The 8,717-nt window shown below is 27.4% G+C and overlaps 1 long non-coding RNA gene across 1 annotated transcript; it reads right to left on the bottom strand.

The window, feature by feature from the left end:
* Positions 1 to 490: 490 nt before the first annotated feature.
* On the bottom strand, positions 491 to 6,872 carry LOC136085952 (uncharacterized). The gene is made up of 3 exons (XR_010641285.1): positions 6,542 to 6,872; positions 926 to 1,015; positions 491 to 655 (listed from the first exon to the last, which is right to left on the bottom strand). It is a non-coding gene; the product is annotated as an uncharacterized LOC136085952 (long non-coding RNA).
* Between the last annotated feature and the right edge of the window lie 1,845 nt (positions 6,873 to 8,717).

Here is an 8,717-nt window from a genome sequence, read left to right as displayed (position 1 = left end):
GTTTTTACCATATGTAACCCATATGGGGATTATTATTTTGTCCCATGTGGGTTTCATATGGTAAATCCCACATGGGTTTTATGTGGTAAATCCTACATGGGATATAGGTGGAAAATACTACATGTCTTAAATGCCTTAAATGCCACATATTTTAATCCAAATGGTATCTTAAATGCCACATATTTTAATCCAAATGGTATAAAAGTAGTCAATACTAGACAAATGAAAGTTCGAATGCTTCTATGATAATTTTTAAAGTTCTTTTAATTTAAAAATTACTTAAATAGTAATTTAAAATTAATCATCGAAGCTTTCAGAGAGGCTTAACTTAATCTGGTATTTGATACTTTATCCCATTTGGTATTCAAAATGTGTAGTATTTTTGATCTTTTACATGTGATGTTTTTCACCTATAACCTATGTGGGATTTACCATAAACTGTTATGACGAAATTTTATAAAATTAAAAGACGTGTTGCAAAATAAATTTATTTAAAAATAAATGCTATTAATCAATACATCCAAAACGAATATTAAAAATATTATTTTTTCTTTTGCGATTTACACGCCGTTTTTTGTCAATTGAATTAATTAAATCGCTTCGGCTTGTATAATACCAAGGTTTTTAGTATCTTCTAACTTTCTTCAAACAATTTCTAAAAAAAAAAAAAATAAATACAAATATATATAAATATAAATATATATAAATATAAATATATATAAATATAAATATATATATATATATATATATATATATATATATATATATATATATATATATATAGAAAGAGAGAGAGAGAGAGAGAGAGAGAGAGAGAGAGAGAGAGAGAGAGAGAGAGAGAGAGAGAAAGACAGAGAGAGAGAGAGAGAGAGAGAGAGAGAGAGAGAGAGAGAGAGAGAGAGAGAGAGCAATTTTAATAAGGAACCTTATTAGTCGAGCAATTTTAATAATTAGCCAGTTTGAAGTCATTAATGACTACAATATTTCAGATGAGCTTGAACCCATGAGGAGAATCCTGAAAAAAAGTGATCAATAAGGATAAGTAGTTAAACAAAAAAACAAAAACAAAAATGTAAAAACCTACTTTTTCAATGATGTAGACTTCTATAATAACAGGCCTTGACATCGCGCAAAATGCCGTAAAAACTGAAGGCCGATTAAACTTTCACTTTTACTTATATTGGTATATTTTTATATTAGGTAGGGTGTAATGGCAGTCTATGTTTTCTAATAATAATCTCTAGTAAAAACGGAAATATAAAAAGAAAACCAAAAAATTGTTAAAAGATAATCATGCTTTTCGTATTTTAAATTTCATTAAGAATATTTATGTAATATTAAATAGTATCAATAACAAGCAGAACCATAACAAAGTATATATCTATATATTAGAAAGATAACTGTATTTTTAATTTTTTTTGCTAAAAATGGTAACAATAAAAATCACTAACAATAAAAAACACCAACAAAAGTTGATTCAAGCAAAAAAAAAGTTTTATCAATATATCTCAACAGGGTTAAAGTCCTTATACTTGGCAACTTGTAGTCAATACACAAACAATCATATAAACTTCGTCGCATAGCAAAATACTCATATGCTCTACATATAATATCTGAAGTATATAAAACTTCACCAACATTAACTTTTCTCATAGCATTAAGGTGTTCGAATAGAATATTTGACAGAAGCGAACTTTCTTTATTTTTTCAAAACCTAACTGCTTCAAATAAAGCTGATTTTGTTTTTATTAACTTTAATTTGTTTACAGCTAAATATGAAATATTACAAGTTGTGCCATTATGGTTAGCTACAAATAAATAATCATTGAAAATTACTAAAATAAATAATGGAACACCAAGTTTGTACATTTTTGATTGTATGCGCAAACTTTTTTTATTAAGCTGGAAAACAATAACATTGTTATTATCACTTAACAAAGATTGAATATCGTCAAATATAAGTTCATCCTCTTTAAGAAAATCATTTAACTCATCTGGTAAAATGCTTCGAAAACCGATTGAAGTTACATTTTTTTTAACTTTACTTGCTTCCCATATTTGGTTTCAAAAGGTGCTTTATTTGGCCAATGCAGTTGACATAATGCTATATAGTCTGTAACAATAAAACCAGTTCTTGGGATAGCTTCACTACATCTTTTTCTCTCCTCTAGATTCGGGAATTTATAAATTGATATTTTTGTCGTAGTTGAGTATTGATATTTTTGTTGTAGTTGTAATTGATATTGTAGTTGTAGTTGTATAAATTGATATTTTTATTGTAGTTGAGATAGTTCGACTTGCAAAGAGATACACAGCATTTTAAAGGCATTTTAATTATTAAAAAAACTTATTGTTAGTTTGACAATATTATTACCTTACAATGTTAACGCCTTGAACCTTACAACGTTATCGTCTTGATGTTGGGCTATCTAATTTAAAAACCAATCACATTTTAAAGATTTATTAAAAAAGCGCAAACACAAACTTTCGTCTAATGTTAAAAGATGAAAATGTAAACAAAGTATTAAGAATTGGCCTTCAGTTTAACAACTTTGTTGCGCGATGTCAAGGCCTTTTATTATAGAAGGCCGCAGTCACACATAATATAATATTCTGAAACTAATAAACAAACATCTAAATTTCTATAAATAAATTTATTCTTTGATCATTGCCTTCATATCCTATCTTATTTTCATATCATAATCTATTATGGAATTATTTATATAACATATCACAACAATATTATTAAATTTGTGATGTTCAAATATCATATGAACATTCTCTAACATGTTCATATGATATTTGAATATAGTTCTTGAGTATATTATCTGCAAACAATTGACTGATGCAAGTTCTAATGTTGTCAAAAACCAAGCATGCATGCATGGGACACTGCAGTGTCCCACAAAGAAATGCAGGTTTGAAAGTCAAATTTTGTTTTATTTAAAAAAAAAACTAAAATAGGGGGGAGATAGGGAGGTTTCTGTAACTTTTTTTAGGCTCCAAAACTTTTAACTTTATATATAATAAGGTTCATAAAACTTAAGGGACTTACGAAGTACATTGAGGAACAAAAACAGGATATTTACAGAAACTTTTCAATTTTTAATCTGGAGTACCACAGTGTAATTGGGAATAAAGTCTCTGGGTCCAGTATTCAAAGTAATACGATCTAAAGTAATATATAAATTAAATAAAATGCTTTAAAATGCATGCAGTTATACATATAACTCCTGATAGTTAACTATATGTATAACTAGTTATACATAAAATTTATTATATAAACTTATTTTTCAAGGTTATGCTTGAACAAATTAGAACCAATTAATTCAAATTCAAGATTTAGTTCAAGTTCAAGTTATTTGTTCATTGTTTTTTCACAATTTTATATTTATTTGTTCAAATTTGTTAACTAGTACTAATTCTTACTACAGTAAGAATGTTTATCATTGTTGAACGTGATTTTATTAGTAACTTAATTTTACTATCAACATATTTTGACAACACTCTTTACATTTTAAATGATGACAGCTTTACTTTTCTATTGATGTTAAATTTATTATGTTTCAATGACTCAGATTAAATTTTAACTGAATTATTGTAAGCTTTGTAAGGGTTTGTTGTATCTCAAATGGTGTTGTAAATAAAGTAAAAATAATATATATATATATATATATATAAATATATATATATATATATATATATATATATATATATATATATATATATATATATATATATATATATATATATATATATATATATATATATATATATATAGTATTTAGGCTATGGGATCGTCCATAAATGATGCCAGTAGATAGAGGGGCAGTGTGAGTTTAACAATAATTGACAATGGGGAGGGGATGTTGAGACCAAAACGTCAATTAAAAAATTGAATTAAAAAAAAAAAGTAAAATATTTTATTTTAAAAAAAAGTAAAACAATTTATGCTAGCTATGAGCAGGTTTTAAAGGTATTTACACCAACAATGTGGTCTAAAAACTTCTTGCTTTTGTTGCTTAAAACTGTAGAGGATCATAGGAAAAACAATTTAAATTCAGCTTGCTTATCTGAAAGAACAATTTATGTTTTTTTTTTTTTTACTTTTAGTACTGTTGAGAATGAATGTATAATTGAACCCGAAAAAAATTGATGGTATATGCATTTTTTATATTATATTAACAATTCAGATATACCATCATAATACGATAACAAAAACTGACATCATTTTCAATGGGAGATGGCAAAAAATTGACTGAGTTTGATAAAGGGTGAAGTTGTTCAATAAACCGGGTCATCATCTGACATCATTATGCATAGATGACCCTACGATTTAGGTAAAATAAGTAATCAATTTGCCATATTTCTCTTTAGAAAGTGTAAGAAAAAAGCATTGTTATGCTGAGAACGTACCTATTGAGCAAGCTTTGACCACCTATTTTATAAATTTGAGAGACAGAAGTGGAAGTGCGAATCGCAAAAGAACTAATAACAATGCTCTAAATTGATTTTAACTTTGTAGACTAACATTAATATAGTATTTAGTAATAATAAACGAAGTTTACATGATTTTTATAATTTGTATTTATTTCCATTAATTATCAGTTGTCAGTCTCCATTTTATAAAATGAATTAAAAAACTATTTATTTATAGTATAATAATAATACATAAATACTAGTTTCGTAATGCTATTATCATGTCAATGTTAATGGTATTCGTTTTTAAGTTATATTTTTTATCAATTTTATTGTTTTAATGTTATATTTATATATATATATATATATATATATATATATATATATAATATATATATATATATATATATATATATATATATATATATATATACATATAACTCCTGATAGTTAACTATATGTATAACAAGTTATACATATAATTTGTTATAAAAACTTATTTTTTAAGGTTATGCTTGAACAAATTAGTACCAATTAATTCAAATTCAAGATTTAGTTAAAGTTCAAGTTAATGTTCTTATTTATTCATTGTTTTTGTTAATTTTATATTTATTTGTTCAAATTTATCAGTTAGTACTATATTTTACTACAGTAAGAATGTTTATCATTGTTGAACGTGATTTTATTAGTAACTTAATTTTACTATCAACATATTTTGACAACACCCTTTATACTTTAAATGATGACAGCTTTACTTTTCTATTGATGTTAAATTTATTACATTTCAATAACTCAGATTGAATTTTAACTTAATTATTGTAAGCTTTGTAGGGGTTTGTTGTATATCAAATGGTGTTGTAAATAAAGTAAAAATAATATATATATATATATATATATATATATATATATATATATATATATATATATATATATATATATATATACATATTTATATATATATAATAAATGTATATATATATATACATATACATATATATATATATATATATATATATATATATATATATATATATATATATATATATATATTTATATATATGTATATATATATATACATTTATTATATATATATAAATATGTATATATATATATATATATATATATATATATATATATATATATATATATATATATATATATATTATTTTTTACTTTATTTACAACACCATTTGATATACAACAAACCCCTACAAAGCTTACAATAATTCAGTTAAAATTCAATCTGAGTTATTGAAATGTAATAAATTTAACATCAATAGAAAAGTAAAGCTGTCATCATTTAAAGTATAAAGGGTGTTGTCAAAATATGTTGATAGTAAAATTAAGTTACTAATAAAATCACGTTCAACAATGATAAACATTCTTACTGTAGTAAAATATAGTACTAACTGATAAATTTGAACAAATAAATATAAAATTAACAAAAACAATGAATAAATAAGAACATTAACTTGAACTTTAACTAAATCTTGAATTTGAATTAATTGGTACTAATTTGTTCAAGCATAACCTTAAAAAATAAGTTTTTATAACAAATTATATGTATAACTTGTTATACATATAGTTAACTATCAGGAGTTATATGTATAACTATATGCATTTTAAAGCATATTATTTTATTTAAACATTACTTAGATCATATTACTTTGAAAACTGGACCCAGAGGCTTTATTCTCAATAACACTGTGGTACTCCAGATTAAAAATTAAAAAGTTTCTGTAAATATCCTGTTTTTTGTTCGTCAATGTAGTTCGTAAGTCCCTTAAGTCTTAAGGACCTTATTATATCTAAAGTTAAAAGTTTTGGAGCATAAAAAAAGTTACAGAATCCCATCTCCATCCTATTTTTTTCTTTTTTTAATAAAGAAAATTGGGAATTCTTTGACTTTCAAACCTGCATTTCTTTGTGGGACACTGCAGTGTCCCATGCATGCAAGATTGGTTTTTGACAACATTTCAACTTGCATCAGTTAATTGTTTGCAAATAATTTACTCAAGATCTATATTCAAATAACTATTATATTATCCTAATAATACGTCTAATTGCACAAATCTTAATCTTATTTCTATAAAGTAAGATAAAAATTATTCGTGGTACTTACATACTTGCTTGCCATTCTCTTTATTAATATAAAATATTTTCACACAATATAAACGTAACGCAATGCAATGTTGATTTAAATTTTTTTTTTTTAGTTTCCGGCTTTTAAATTAATTCCCATGCAAATCCCACAGGAAACCCACGTGGGATTTCCCATGTGTGTAAATACCATATGGTTCCCACATGTAACCCATGTGGGATTACCCACATGGGTTTAAGGTGACAAATTTCCATACGGATACCACATGGGAAAATCCGTCCCACATAAATCCCATCAATCCCACACGGAACCCACGCGGAACCCATGTGGGACGCGGTTTTATTTTTCACTGGGGTATGACGCGTCTGTTGAAGAACCATCTTCACAATCAGAGGGTCCAACAACTGGAAGATTGTTGTAGAATTCCTGGTTCACAGGGTTGCATAGTTTTTTCAGACAATGCAGGTCCTTGAATTTCTCTCAACTGATTGGTATCGGGGCAGTGTATAAACACTTAAGTGGCCTTGTTTTCAGAGGGCCGGTTGTTTGTTTACCTTTAAGTCTCAATTTTACAACCGCAGTTTCAATGGTGCCATTCTAGGAATCTCTAAAGCTGATGTATTGCGGATGAGAGGCTTCAATGTAGACTTCTCGTAAAGGCCTTGTTTTAATGGGACAAGATGTCTTGTAGCCTGGCTTTAGAAAATCTTTGAATACTTTGAACATATTCTGGTCACAGGGGATCACTTTGAAGGAAGATGGCTTGACTCGTGCATTTCTGATCACTTGAACCCACTGGCTGGTAAGATCCAGATCTGTTGACTGTTTGATCAGGGCCATGTCACGGTCACATTCAAGATACGAGTGACCATGGATTGGAGAACGGATTGAGATGCGCGTAAATCGCCTTTTTGTGTTTACCAACCAATGCATAAATTTAAGTAGAGTATAATTCTTGTTTTGCCTTGCACACCCGTCACAAAACAAATTCAGTCTTGTCACTACTTGCGGGATGTATGTCTTTATAAAGGGATAAAGCATGGAACACCCATCAGCTTTTCTTTGATGAAGTTCCAGTTTTTGCTTCATTCTGTCACTTTCTGAGTTGTTTTCTTACTCTGCATGTGACATTTTCTGCTTCAGCTCATCACAGACATTACATGTATCTTTTCTTGGATATCCAATATTAAATGTAGTGTTAAAAATATGTCTATATCTTTCATAAGAAACTTCTCATGCAGGGCAAGAGTTTACAAACATTTGATGCATCTTTGCATTATTAAAGTCCTCTGGGAAGTATATTTTTCCTTGTAGCACCCATGGCATAGTGTGACTTTCTGCCACGGTAGGACCGGATATGGTCAATCACTGCTTGCAACTCTTTTGGTTTTAGTCGATGAGGTTAATATGAATGTCTCCCACTCATGTCTACGAGTGGACGTCCTGTGGTAAAATAGATAAACCAATAATATTCAAATACTATCATTATTTGAAAAACCAACACAGCATAAGCCTACATAATTGTTGTTTTTAAGTTACAGTTTTAAAAAAAAGTAAACGAGTAACTAATCACTCAGCATTATTTCGCAACCTTTGCGACATAGATTTATAACAAATAAAATGAAGCGTACCAGTCTTTGACAGAGCAGATTTTATAGTTTGAACCTCCTGTTTGTTATTCCAAACAGAGCTATGAATGTCTTGTGTCACACTCTGACTTCAAATGGCATACCAGCTCGAATAAACCGGACCTTGTACTCATAGGAGAAGTCTCTGAATTTGGCATTCTCATCACCTTTGCTAGGTCGTCGTCTCTCCACTGCTTTCACCTTTAAATAAAATTCAGTTCACTTATTTTCAAGAATCAAGAGCATTAAGTGTGCAGTATTTTTTTTCTCAATGTTATTATTATTTTGTTGGATGTTTACAAAATTAATGCCAGATAACTAAGATATTGTTTAAGGCATTGATTTAGCTCTACAATTAATATTTTTTGCGTGACAAAATTATGTTTAATCTGTTGTGACCGCGTTATTAATTTTAATTAGTTTTAAAATGGCTTGTAAACACGGCCACAGCACAGATAAAAATGTATTAAATAAATGAACAAAGTCGAATACGATAACAGCAAGTTAATCATTTAACTAAAAAGGATAACAGTTATACCAAATTTAACTTACAAAAATATACAAAGTTC

Source organism: Hydra vulgaris, chromosome 10, assembly GCF_038396675.1.
Source record: "Hydra vulgaris chromosome 10, alternate assembly HydraT2T_AEP".
NCBI classification, from domain to species: Eukaryota; Metazoa; Cnidaria; class Hydrozoa; order Anthoathecata; family Hydridae; genus Hydra; species Hydra vulgaris.
Note: the sequence above shows the minus strand (reverse complement) of the source record. Positions and strands in the feature narration are given on the sequence as shown.